This window comes from Equus caballus, chromosome 31 (assembly GCF_041296265.1).
Source record: "Equus caballus isolate H_3958 breed thoroughbred chromosome 31, TB-T2T, whole genome shotgun sequence".
In the NCBI taxonomy this organism is placed as follows: Eukaryota; Metazoa; Chordata; class Mammalia; order Perissodactyla; family Equidae; genus Equus; species Equus caballus.
This window is the reverse complement of record NC_091714.1, coordinates 21,847,024-21,861,481: the sequence shown is the minus strand read 5'-3', so window position 1 is coordinate 21,861,481 and position 14,458 is coordinate 21,847,024.

The window sequence follows — 14,458 nt, the reverse complement described above, 5'->3', positions numbered from 1 at the left end:
GCTAGGGGTTTGTCAATTTTATTTATCTTCTCAAAGAACCAGCTCTTTGTTTCATTCATCCTTTCTACTGCCTTTTTTGTTTCAATGGCATTTATTTCTGCTCTGATTTTTATTATTTCTCTCCTGCTGGCTTTGGGCTTTGTTTGTTCTTCTTTCTCTAATTCAGTTAGGTGTAATTTGTGATTGCTTATTTGGGATTTTTCTTGTTTGTTAATGTGTGCTTATATTACGATGAATTTCCCTCTTAATATGGCTTTTGCTGCATCCCATATGAGTTGGTATGGTATGTTATTTTCATTTGTCTCCAGATAGTTTTTGATTTCTCCTTTAATTTCTTCAATGAGCCATTGTTTGTTCAATAACATGTTGTTTAGTCTCCACATCTTTGTCCCTTTCTCAGATTTTTTCTTGTAATTAATTTCTAGCTTTATAGCATTGTGATTGGAAAAGATGCTTGTTATTATTTCAGTTTTCTTAAATTTATTGAGGCTTGCCTTGTTTCCCAACATATGGTCTATTCTTAAGAATGTGCACTTGAGAAGAATGTATATTCTGCTGTTTTTGGATGGAGTGTTCTATATATATCTATTAAGTCCAACTGGTTTAGCTTTTCATTTAATTCCACTGTTTCCTTGTTGATTTTCTGTCTGGATCATCTATCCATTGATGTGATTGGAGTGTTGTGGTCCCCTTATTATTGTGTTATTATTAATATCTTCTTTTAGGTTTGTTAATAGTTGCTTTATGAACTTTGATGCTCCTGTGTTTGGTGCATAGATATTTATAAGTGTTATTTCTTCTTGAAGGGGTGTCTCTTTGATCATTATATACTGCCCCTCTTTGTCTCTTTTTACCTGTCTTGTCTTGAAGTCTATTTTGTCTGATATAAGTATTGCGACACCTGCTTTCTTTTGTTTGCCATTAGCTTGGAGTATCGTCTTCCATCCCTTCACTCTGAGCCTGTGTTTGTCATGGCAGCTGAGATGAGTTTCCTGGAGGCAGCAAATTGTTGGGTCTTGTTCTTTGATCCATCTCATCACTCTGTGTCTTTTTATTGAAGAGTTCGATCCATTTACATTTAGAGTGATTATTGATGTATGAGGGCTTAATGCTGTCATTTTATCACTCATTTTAAAGATTTGAGCATGTCATTCCATTCTCTCCTATCTTGTAAGGTTTCTGCAGAGATATCCCCTGAAAGCCTGATAGGGGTTCCTTTGTAGGTTATTTTCTTCTTCCTTGCTGCCCTGAGTATTCTTTCTTTGTCATTCATTTTCACCAGTTTTACTACTATATGCCTTCCTGTAGGTCTTTTTGCATTGACAAATCTAGGAGATCTGGAAGCTTCTTCCACTCAGATTTCCCTCTCTTTCCCTAGGTTTGGGAATTTCTCTGCTATTATTTCTTTGAACATGATTTCTGCTCCATTCTCCTTCTCTCCTCCTTCTTGAATACTTATAATTCTTATGTTGCCTTTCCTCATTGAGTTGGATATTTCTCGGTGACTTTCTTCATTTCTTTTTAGTCTTAGTTCTCTAATCTCCTCTTTCTGGGGCATTTCAACATATCTGTCCTCAATTATGCTGACATGCTCCTCTATGATGTCCACTCGAGTGTTCAGGAAATCCATATTTTGTTTTATCTCTTCCATTGTGTCTTTCATCTCTAATATTTCTGATTGATTCTTCTTTATAGTTTCAATCTCTTCTGTGAAGTAGCTCCTGAACTCGTTGAATTGTTTCTCTACATTCTCTTTTACTTTGTTGAATTTTTTGATGATAGCTATTTTGAATTCATTGTCATTTAGATTACATATTTGTGTGTCCTCAGGACTGAACTCTGGGTGCTTGTCGTTTTCTCTCTGGTCTGAAGATTTGATGTAGTGTCTGATGTTGTTAGAGGAGGTAGGTCGGGTCTTACGCATTCTGATATTATTTGGTTGCATTACCGCCTATTGCCACTGAGTGGGTCTCGAGAGCCACGTATTCTGAGCCCTCCACCTTCAGCCAAGATCCCAGGCAGTGCACCTGCACTGGGCTGGTGGCAGGAGGGGTGCTTTCTCCTGTGTGCTCCCTGGGCTTTCTCACTCTGCTCTGCTGTCTGGTCTCCTGGGGTGTTGGCTTGATGAGGTCACCCCCAATGAAAGCTTTTGCCCCATTAGAGGTCTTCCCTCTAGGCTGCAAGAGCCCTAGGGAGTCCTTAGTGAACCCATGAACAAGCATCTCCCTCCCCCATTCCTTCCCTCACGGATCCTCCCCTGGGCTCGGATAGCAGTCTTTAGGGGAGGGAGCTAAGTTCTCTCTTACCCCATTCCAGCTCCTCCGAGGGGGGCTCCAGCCTCTCCGCTCTACATCTTGTGGCTGTGTGTCTCTCCGATGATTTTGTGTTGTGTTAGGATGTCCTCTGTTGGAGTATGGATGCCCCTATTGGTTGTATGTTGGAGGGGAGAGAGCCTCAGGAAAGTTCACCCACCGTGATGCTGATGTCACTCCTCTCACCTTATCTTTCTTACCTATAGATTAATTATTTTTTATTTGTGTCAACAGTAGAGAAGAGATATTGTAAATGCAGGTTGCCAGCTGGTTTCCATGACAGAGGATACTTCATGAATTTGACTTGTTTAAACCCACAAAGAATTTTCTTTGCTTAGAACTATTCATAAAAGTAAACAAGTTTGCAGGCTCTGTGTATTTTTTAATTCCCCACCTTTCACATTAGAGAATTAGGTAAAAATTGCACTTTAATATACTTCGAGATTAGTGAACAGTTGTCTATGAAAAGGCAAGAATTTTTCTTCCTGCTTTTTAGTAACCATCTGGGTGTGGCATAGTGGTTAGGAGCACAGATTCAGGACCCCATCTCTCGATTTAAATCCTGACTCTGCCACATACTAACTGTATGACTTGAGCATGTTACTTAACCTATCTGTGCCTCAGTTTCCTCATCTGAAAAATGGATATAATAGTACCTACCTCAGTGTTGTCGTAAGAAGTAAATGACTAAATATGTAAAAGCATTTTGAACAGGGTCTGGCAATGCTAAGTGCTATGTTCATGATTGTTGTTATTGCTATAACTTTTTCATAGACTGAGAGAGCTGTTATTGACGTAAGTAAATAATAATTATTAACTTCTGAGGATAAATAAATGCTTATTCTTCTCTTAATAGCCTTTAATAAATAGAGTAAAGAAGTCAAGACCCTATCTTCTTTGAATATTAGGGCTTTTTTTTCTACAGTGAAAAAACTGTTTTTACAATCGCATTTTTGTTCTTATATCCACGCATATTCTGAAAAAGAAATGAGGTGTTCCACTCAAAACACAGTTAAGCAGGAAGCATCTGTTCTGCTCAATTTGGCAAGTGCTTTACCCTGATTCTTTCCAAACTGTGATTCAGAAAGTCCTAGAAGGAGTTCAGTCTTGGAGGCCAGGTCACAATAGACTAAAGGGAAGGGATGGGTTGGATTTTCCCACATCCTTCCCTGCTTCCCTGCAGCCCTTCCTGGCTCTGACTGCCATGTCAAGCAGTGGGTGAAATACTAGCTTTTTCCTCTGGGAAAGGTGCTCCAGTGCCACCAAGAGATGCTGTAGAGTTGCCTTTACGTGATCCCATCATGCTCACTTGGCAAACTCCAAAAGCTGACTTTGGGCAAGAAGACTTTGTGGCAAACCTGCAAATTTCATACACTAACATCATTTAATGTACAAAATGGAAGAACCAATCTCCAACAACAATAGATCCTTTGGGGGTTGAAGGCAGAAACCTTTTAAAGCTATGTTAACATATGCAGTGACTCCTTGTAACCAGCCAATGCCAAACCTTCCAGTCACAGCCACAGATTATAGGCGATGACAACTTCAGAAATATTGGAAATAGGAAAGATGCTCCCCTAAGATGCATCAGTATCCAGGATAATATGAGTTAGAATTTTTAAAAAGCTGATCAATAATTCAAAAGTGTTTGGATTGTGACATCACTTGGAAAGAGAACAGTATTCTTATACCAATGCTTTATATTGATTTAAAAACAGTTTCAATGCTTTATAGCTAAATGTCATATGCAAATCTTTTTCAGGCTCTACAATATAAAGGTCCTTTCTTGACAGGAAACTACCAAAGGTTGTATATAGTTTAAAAATGATAAAATAGGATAACTGTAGCCTTGGACTTATAAATCCTACCCTTCTATTTTCTACCATCAGACATATTTCTACTCCTGTCTTTGAAATATGCAAGATCTCTCGAACTGCATCATGCAGTTCACTCGTAATCAAGAGGATAGTTTGAAACACCCAATTGCAATCAGAGTAACAGCTGACTTGCTTTTGATAGCAGAATTGAAAATCACTGCAATTAATTAAATGGGCTATTAGAAATGGAAAATGAATAGAATCTAGAATGTAACTTCACCATGATGCAAATGTTGAGCACATATATATTAGAGTAACAGTTGACTTGCTTTTGATAGCAGACTTAAAAATCATTGCAATTAATTAAATGGGGCTATTAGAAATGGAAAAGGAATGCAATCTAGAATGTAATTTCACCAACATATAAATATTGAACATCTTTATTACCATATATATGTATATACAAGTTGTATATGTATATATCCTTGTCTCTCTATTTTCTGATAGCCCCAGCTATTTGCATGTGCTTAGTCTAGGTGTCCCAAACAGAAAAGCACTTAAAGTCATTTAACAGGAATACGCATGTAACCCACATGTTTCTATGCTTCTCCACTGGAATCTTTATGCTTCTCCATTGATGTGGTCTCTAGTTATGAGCTCCTTTTACTGATGCCTTCTACAGGTCCTAGGGTACCCACACTTGGGGATGTGTTCTAAGCCACCATAAATCTATTACAGAAGAAGGTAGGACAAGAAGGAAAGAAGGAATGAATAAAATATCCACACATACCAAAGCTCGCTGGCTAAGGATGAGCAGTGCCTCGGTTTTCTCTTTTTAGAGGCAGATGGTACCTCGTATCTGTTCTACCCTCGTTCCCTCTCAGTTTCCTTGTTTCATGTACTGTGTGTGTAGATTTTTACACCTTGCCTTACCTACGTCTTCACTATTCATGTGTTCCTATGTGATTGTCTAGCTTCTGTTCAGCTGCTTGCTCTGACCCTACAACCTGACGGCTGTTCATCTGCAAGTTTTCTGGCTGTCCTTTTCACCCTGACCTTCAACATATGTACACTCCTTCACACTAATCTAGATGCGACCACACTTTGCTAGAAATTTGTCCCATCCCACACTAGGTAGACGTGTTCAAACCAACGTAATAATACCCATTGGTATAACACTTTCCAGTTTACTGGGTGCTTTGGTCTCATTTGTTCCTGATAATCCTGTGAAGTAATATCACCATCTCATTTTTCTAAGAGGTGGAAACTAAGAATACGGCCCTCTAACATTGGACAAGAGTTAGGTCCTTCTGTGTGTCTATTTCTTACTCTCATATTACTAATTTCTCTATAAATGTTCACATCAACATCAACCTAGAAGCATAAATTGCATGAACAGAGAGAATGTGTATTTTCTTTGACTAATTTTTGTAACATTCATAAAACATGCTCTTCCCTCAGCCTCTGACTCCACATTTTTCGTTTCCTACCTCTGGCTCCTCCTTCTCAGTTTCCTTTGCAGATTTTTTCTCTCCCTCTCCCATCCTCATTCTTGAGTGTGCATCCAAGGCCTTTCGTCTTCTCAGTCTACCCAATCTCCATGAGCTACTTCTTTCACTCCCAGCGTTTCAAATACCACCTCTCTAAATGCTGATGGTTTCCACATCTGTATCTCTGGCCCTGACTTCTCAGCTGAGACTTGTGTCAGTACATCCACCCGCCTATCACACATCTATGTAGATGTCCCAGCAGTGCTTCTGATGCTGTAGAGTCCACCGACTTCCCCACCCAGCAACCCCGGTTCACTCTCTCTCATAAGTGGCATCACCAGTCACTTTCGACCCCACTGCCACACCAGCACGCTTGCTGCGCCTCCTGTCTCCTTCCTCCCCACCTCTTAGAATTCACCTGCTTCTCTCACCCACAGTGTCCCTCCCCCGGGTCAGACAATCACCTGTCTTGCCTCCATTAGTCCAGCAGCTTCTAACTGGTCTGTGGCCCTAGTCTTGCCCCCTCTAATCCAATCTCTATACTACAATCATAGTGCTTTTTCTTTTTTTTCCTTTTTGGTACGATGTTGCTGTTGTTAATTGTGGTAAAATATACATACATAAAATTTACTATCTTCACCATTTTAAAGTATATAGTTCTGTAGTGTTGAGTACATTCAGTTGTTGTGCAATCAATCTCCAGAACTCTTGCAAAACTGAGACTCTGTTCCCATTAAACAGGACTTCCCCATTCCCCCCTCCTCCCAGCCCTGGCAACCACCATTCTACTTTCTGTCTCCATGAGTTTGACTACTCTACGCACCTCATATAAGTGGAATCATGCTGTGTTTGTCTTTTTGTGGCTGGATAATTTCCCTTAGCACGAAGTCCTCAAGGCTCATCCATGTTGTAGCATGTGACAACATTTCCTTCCTTTTTAAGGCTGAATCATATTCCATTGTATGTATATACCACCTTTTGTTTATCCATTCATCCATTCATGTCATTAATCTGCCTAAAACTCTTCGATGGTTGCTCATTGCTGTTGGGATAAAACTCCCCCAGGGTCCAGGCCCCCCCACTTTTTCACCCTCATCCCTCCCATTCCTCATTGCACACTGTCTTCTTGTTCAGCTCTGGCCATTCCCGCAGGCTGTTGCTCTGTCTCACTACTTCCCAGGACTTGTCCCCTATGTTAGCCTGGGTCCTCTGAGAAGCCAAATCCAGGAAGAGATTAAACAGTGCAAAGATTTTATTAGGAGAAATGCCTGTGAGAAAACGGGGAGGGAGCCGGGTTAGGCTGAGAGTGGTCAGACTCTGTTCAAGGCTGACCCGAGGGAAGGTGAGAGAGGACAATGGCTGAATGGAAGCATCCTAGATTGCTGCACCATCTAAAAGGATTTTGCAAGGCCATTGGGAAGTCCTTGAGCCAGTTGGCCATCAGAGGCATCAGTGTCTCCCGGGGCAGGCCGGCCTATTGTCCCTGATGTGCTCAGTCACTGGCAGGAAAAGCCCGAGGGAGGGGTGGCCTCAGTGGAAATGTGTGGATTTTAGCACCCACCCCTCAATTATGCTGGTGCAGTCGGTGAGGTGCCTTCTTCTGGCCAGCATTGTCCCTCTCTTCACCAAGCAACTTCTGTTTCCTCTGCTAGACTGCTTTTCAATTTTTAAGGGCAACCAATAGCATCTCCCCTGTTTTTTGATCTTAGTTAGCATTTTGCATAGTATCTTTTATTTCATAAGTATTCAAATATTTGTGGTCTAAATGCAGAAATAGAGATATTCAGAATTTGTTTTCCATTATGAGTGACTCTTTGTATATCTTTTTAAACATGTTTATTTTACAGCATAAAGCCCAATATCTAGCCTCCCCTCCCAGTGGAGAGTCTGTGTTGGGTGCTGGGCCCAGAGTGGAGGGTAATGTCCTAGGAGCTGGGGTAGGACTTGGTGAGGGGAGGAGATGGGATTGGAGAAAAAGCTACTTGGGAAGAAGCAGATGGTCCAAGAGAATGGTCAATGTGAAAGGGCTGTGCAGAGAGAGAATGAAAGTCTGACTCACAGGGACCAAAGCCAGCGTGACTGGGGGCAAACTGAGGTGGGGAATGGATGCTGTGAGGCAGAGCCTGGAAGACCCTGTACCTTCTTAAAGACACAGACTCAGGTTGGATGCAAAGAAAGTTGTGATATGGGCCCTGCTATCAGTTCCCCTACATTAATCCCAGAATGTATGGGGTTAAAACCAAAAGCACCCATCCCCTCCCCCTGTTTCTCTAGGTTACATTCATATGTGAATATCAGTTTTTTAAGCCTTTGCATCCCTGAACTTCACAAGGCAGATAGAAGTTACAAACTGTAGAGCCAGGTGGCTTCATTCTAACATCTTGGCTAGTTATGGGTCCTTTAAAGTTTTATTACAGGGAAACTGATATCCAGAGACTATCAAGACGCTGAAGCTTCCCAGACCCAAACTCTTTGGCTTCCTGGCACCGGAATCCACCATCCATCACAGAGGCAGACAACCAAGGACAGCCACCTGCGGATTCCCTTAACTCACCACCCCCCTCCCTTAAACAGCCTCACAAGGCCAAACGCAGGCTGGTGGGAAAGTGCTGACCAGCAAGGTCACAGGCTCCCCCTCCCCTACCTAAAACCTCAAATAAAAACTCCTACCCTTTTTCCTTTGAGGAGGTGGGTCTGAGTTCTAATGAACTCCCATCTCCTCATCTGGCTGCCTTTCAATAAAATTCTTTCCTTGCTGTAAGCCTGGTGCACCCATTTTTATTTTGGTCTCTCTCTTGTGTGGTGGGTAAAAGAACCTGTGTTTGTGGCTGGTAACAGTTGTAAAACTAGGTTTTATCTAGAAGGGAGTTTTCTTTGCTTTTTATTCTTCCAGCCATGTAAAACAAAGATTATTTCTTAAATTTTTGGACAAAATGTGTTAGCTAGAGTTTCAGCTGTATGTATTCCTCTCTAACGTGGGCATTAGTCCTAAACTGTCCTCAATCACTAAGGTCGCTATAGATGAGGATATCCTGAGATGCCTCAGTCCTTTCCCTTAAGTATGTTGGGGTACAGACACACACACTCACACTCACACACACATACACACACACACTCCTTAGGGATCCATAATGCTTATTCAATACAAAAATGTTCAACTGCATCTGTATTGGGCAGAGAAATAATTGCAAGGCCATTTATTCCCCTGCAGGAGTTGAAGACCGAGGAGAGACTGGAGGACCCGACACTGTCCTTCCTTTGTGCTGGGCCGCACGGCCCCAGCTCTCTCCTGCTGAAGCCGGCCAGGCTCCTGTTGTGTGGCCTGAGGTGCCTGCCTGCTGCCAGCGGCTGGCACTCCAACTCTTTCAAACAATAGTTTTGGACGAAATCAAGAAGAGACTCTCCAGGTGGTAGAGAGGATATAGTAGGAATGTCACCCCTGGATGAAAAGAAGTGGTTTCCCCTCCGCATGACAAAGACAGGAATTTCTCCTGTGGCTGGGAATGTTTCCCAGTTCATTCTTTTCCCGCCCTGTGGTTTACCCTGGTCTAATGCACCGTAAAAGGGCATGGATGAGGTAACGCGGCTTCTCCACATCGTCTTCATTTTGGAATCTGATTCATGGAAGAAACCTGTCAAACAAGAAATGTTACTAAGTGGCAAGATGTGAAACATGCACTTACCCAGGAGAAAGTCAAACCATCTGGGAAATGAAGGAAAGTTCTTGTGTTGTGAACTCTGCACCTCATCCATAGGGTGGCTTGTTGTGGTTGGCACCCTGCGTTGGCCCTTATCAATATTTGAAGTAACTTTGGAACAAGTTCTCATTTACGAGAGGAAACCACAGCTTTATTAGCATCATTTCTCCCTGAGAAGAATTTCAGTGCTACATCCAAAATGGACTGGCAGAACACACTGGGGGACCTCAAAATGGTGACGAGAAGTCCTTTCCTTCCTGATAAGAGACAAGACGCTTAACAGAAATATTTTTGGAAGGAATAATCCAGTGGTGTGAAGGAACTTGAGATTTAAAATAAACAGAGAGGAAGAAGGAAGGAAGACCTGTGTCTAGGTAGAAGGAAAGCCAGACAGCAAGAAAACCCTGACCCTCAGAAGGGTGGGGCAGGATTAGAGGACACGACTGAGGTGCACCAAAAATTAGAAAGGGGAAGCTAGAAATACTAAAAGTAGACTTTCTTGCGAACGAACCCAATGAATTTTCATCTGTGCACTAACAAATAGAAATTGTGAGCACAGGACTTAATTGGCTGGCTGACACATCAACAGGGAAAATGGTTACAGCTGGAAGTTGGTAGGTTTTCTTATTTTACCTCTGTGTATGCCCTGTGAGTATAATTCAGTACAATTGTGCATGAGGCTATTCTATGGCATAATTTTGTTTGGGCTTAAATTCAATGTGGTAAGTGGGATCAAAATTTTGGAAATTTCTCCTAACACCTAAAGGCCTTGAATAGATTTCTGACAACTCAAAGCCTTTATATTCACTTGCATATTAATTTATTTTCCTTTTACTTTTTTTGTAAAAAATATGGAAAAAAGTGTGTCCATTCTCACAGTTTGGTAAAATAGAATTGCCTCTCCTCTCTTCATCCTACTATTGCATTATTTTTTTAACCATAAATAAAACTGGGAGAGAATGATGCTATTAACTCCATTTAGGCTATTGTTTCTTTGTTTGGTCTGCTTTTTTATTCAGAAGAAATTAAAATATATATATATATATATATATTTTTCCCCCATTTTCAAAATTTTCACCAAGTCTTAGAAACAAAGTAGAGGGGACAGCCTGGTGGCACAGTAAAGTTCGCATGTTCCACTTCAGCAGCCCAGGGTTTGCCAGTTTGGATCCTTGTGAGGACCTACGCACCGCTTGTCAAGCCTGGCTGTGGCAGGTATCCCACATATGAAAGAGAGGAAGATGGGCACGGATGTTAGCTCAGGGCCAGTCTTCCTCAGCAAAAAAGAGGAGGATTGGTAGCAGATGTTAGCTCAGGGCTAATCTTCCTGACAGAAAAGAAAAAACCAAGTAGATACCACAGTTTACATCTCAAATGAAGACGCCTGGAATTACAGGTACACCATGTAGTAACTGGACAATTGAATTACCTCCTTAAAGCACATTGCAAAAACCAAACAAAAGGAAATATTCATGCATTCACATTTATATTACCAACTCTTTTGATTTATTTGACAAGAGAAAGAGGCTGTAATTTGCCAAAGACCACATACCCCGCGTGGGCTTGGGGACAGTATTGGTCTTCTCCATAGCTGCCCCTGCACCGACATAGCTATAACAAACCATTAGATGTGCTTAAGGCAACTAAGAAAAAGAGGGAGGGCAATTACTGCTCCCCAGTGCTTGGTGGCGTAGAAACACAGCATTGCCTCATTTATTTTTCAGGATGGGCCAAATGAGTTAGCTCACACACTGACATGAAATGGCCAAGGAGTCTGCCTTGACTCTTTCCTCTCTGTACACTCTTTGTAGGTCATCTCATCCAGCCCATGGCTTTGCTACCTTATGGTGATAATTTCCAAACTTCGGTGGAGAGAAGATTGACCATTGATGACCGCAACCTCTCTCTTTAGTTTGCCTGACAAGGAGCAAGAATGGTCTCCACTTCACCCAAGGTGCCCAGGTGCTGTCTGTGGAAGCCGGCAACCTCCCTGAGCAGCTGGCACCCAAGCTAGACTCTCTGTCTTCTGCTTGCAAGACCGCTCTTACTCTCACCTTTGGAAAACCCTGTTTGGAGTAGTAGGGGTCAGCTCATAATGCATCAAGCTGGTCCCTGCCCAAGCATAGCACGAGATCACTAGAGATCACAAGGGCGTTGCCCTAGGACTGCCCGTCTGCCTGTGGCTCTGGCCTGCACCGTGTGACACCCATGGCATTTGCCTGAGACATCCACTCAGTTATGTACACCTTTAGCCTAGATTTGTGCCTGGAGCTCCGGATTTTTATATCCTACTGTTTACCCAACCTCTCCTCTTGAAGGTCCCACAGGTTCCTCAAACTCAGCATCCTGTTCCTCCTCCTCTGCACCTCCTTTAGCTAATGGAATCGTTATCCTCCCAGGTGTCTAGAGGCAAGTGTCACAACCACCTTCATTCAGTTCTGTCTTCTCTGTCCACAACCAAATGAAATTAAAGAGTTGCTGCTGACACTTAAAAAAAAGAAAGACGAATATCTGTGGGGTGTTGTGTGGTTAATGTAATCCAACATGCACACCAGATACTCAAGCTGTGAAGGCAGCTACAATTTCCTGTCCAGATTCCTGATTGACCCAACAAGAAAGTGTCTCACTCATCAAGAATTATGTTTTGATTTACATTTAAATTTATATAATCCTTGGGGCTGGCCCTGTGGCCGAGTGATTAAGTTTGCACGCTCCATTTCAGCGGCCCAGGGTTCACTGGTTGGGATCCTGGGTGCAGCCATGGCACTGCTCATCAGACCATGCTGAGGCGGCGTCCCACATAGCACAACCAGAGGGACCCACAACTAGAATATACAACTATGTACCAGGGGGCTTTGGGGAGAAGAAGGAAAAAAAAATGATTGGCAACAGATGTTAGCACAGGTCCCAATCTTTAAAAAAAAAATTGTATAATCCTTAATGTGGTTGTTCATTCAACAAACATCTATTAAGTGCAGAGCTGATAACAATTTTGGCACAAATTTACATACATATTTCTTTTACATATTTAAGTTGCCTGGGACCAGCTTCTTGTGGGGCTGCTGTCCCAGCATAATTTTTAGTAGTGTTTTTAAATAATTTTTCTTTCACTTCCACAAGTGTCTGGTTTTGGATGATAGATTGCATGGTCACCCAACATATATATGATATATAATCTGGTGGCCCTTTGTTCGACATTTTCCAAGCTCACCCCGCCCTTTAATACCTAACCAGCTTAGCCTGAGCCCCCGTCCTGAGTGGTGCAGGAAGACCCTGGCTTTTGTTAGTGTCCTTTTCCTGGGTGTCAAGCCTGTGGGGACAAAGGATGTGGCCCTTCTTTCTTCACTGCCACTTCTCGAGGCCATATTTCTTACTTGCCAAAAACAAAGTAAAATAAATATTCCTAAGGAAAAAAGAAAAATTTTCTAAAAAATAACACAAGGAAGAGAAAAAATGAAGAAAAACTAAAAAGTTGAAATGAAAATATAAGGGTTAAAATAGGAATGTAGTGAAAAGTGAACTATTACAACAAGATAATTAGATTTAATTAAAAATAAAAATAAAATGTTACGATATGTAAAATAAAATAAAAACATGAACATCGATTAAGAAAAAATTTCTAAACTAAACTAGGAATAAATATAACTTCGATAGGATGTAACAGTAGTAATATTTTTTAAGAAAATACAAATAAAGACAAAATAAGAAAAGCAAGATAGAGGCAGAACACTGAAAGAATAAAAAACTTAAATAGAAATAGGGAAAAGCAGATAAAATGAATTAAATGAGATAATGCACATAAAGTGCTTCTCACAGTAAAGCGACACTGAGACAGTGCTCCTCCATAAAATAAAATTTGTGTTTAATAAAGTTGGAAAACAAAAGATGAGGTAGAAAAGAGGAGAGGAGGCAGCCAATAGTCCTGCTGAAAGCAAGCTACAAGTCCATGGCAAAACCCCCACTTAGACTTTCCTGGGGGTGAGCCCTGCTTTGCTGGGTGATGGGAGGCAAGGTCAATACACACTTCCCTCCCCCGGCCCCTCGTCCCACGTTTCCAGCAACCTTGCCTCTGTTTATGGTACCCATGACCAGACCTGTCTGAAAGAGCCTCGCCACAGACAACTTCAGCAGAGTCGGGGTTGGTTGGGCTCACACGTGCTCAGCCACCAGCTCTGTTCTTTGAAGTTCAGAGAACAGTCCACTCAGGGATCCCAAAGTGCCTGGAACTTGGTATTTGGAAATCCGCAACGTCACAAACAGAGGGCTCCCCATTCTCACCTTCGGACGAGAAAATACGTCCTAGTGTTGATGGTGTTTCATGATCATGTTCTCAACATCTATGACACGGCCATATTTCTTCATAATATAATTGAGATGAAGAATGGGTGTAAAAGCAATACAGAGGCATTTAACTGATGTTGAAATAAAAGGGCGTTAGAATGATGCTAAGAATGAGAGAGTCCCAGTAAAGTGACAGTGAAGATTCTATCAACCCAAGATATACCCTAGGCGAAGGCAGTTTCAGAGCTCCACACGATAATTTTACATCCATTTATATACAGAAAGACAGAAGTCACCCTCAGGAGACAGGATTACTTAGGAGAAAGAGGTAAATGATAAGTCAAGGCAATAACAGGGAATCAATCAAGGAAGAAACTTCTAGGGAATACGTAGAAACTTCCATCCATTCTACATATACTGTACATCCACATACTGTATGAGCACTCAGTTAGGAATGCTTTGACAGAAAGCCTACTGTGATAACGGGGACGCCAAACTTGAGCATGCCTCAGAATCACCCAACTCTGAGATGAGGATTCAAGAAGTTGGGGTGGGGATGGAGAATATGCATTTCCAACAAGTTGGCAGGTGATCCTGATGTTTTGAGAACCACGGGCTTATCTTTAAAGACATGTTAATTACCTTGTAGAAGGCGCAGATTGGAGGCAGGTGGCTTCTGGTTGGCTGTGGCTCACTTGAATAGCAAGGTCGTTTTCTGACTTACCTTTCGGACATCTTTGGGTGTTAGTGCCTCATCCATAGGCTTGTCCCCTCGTGGTCACAGGTTGGCTAACACAGCTTCAAGAATTTCATCTTCACGCCATCTCAGGGAAGGCAGGAAGAAAGAGGGAAGGACAGCA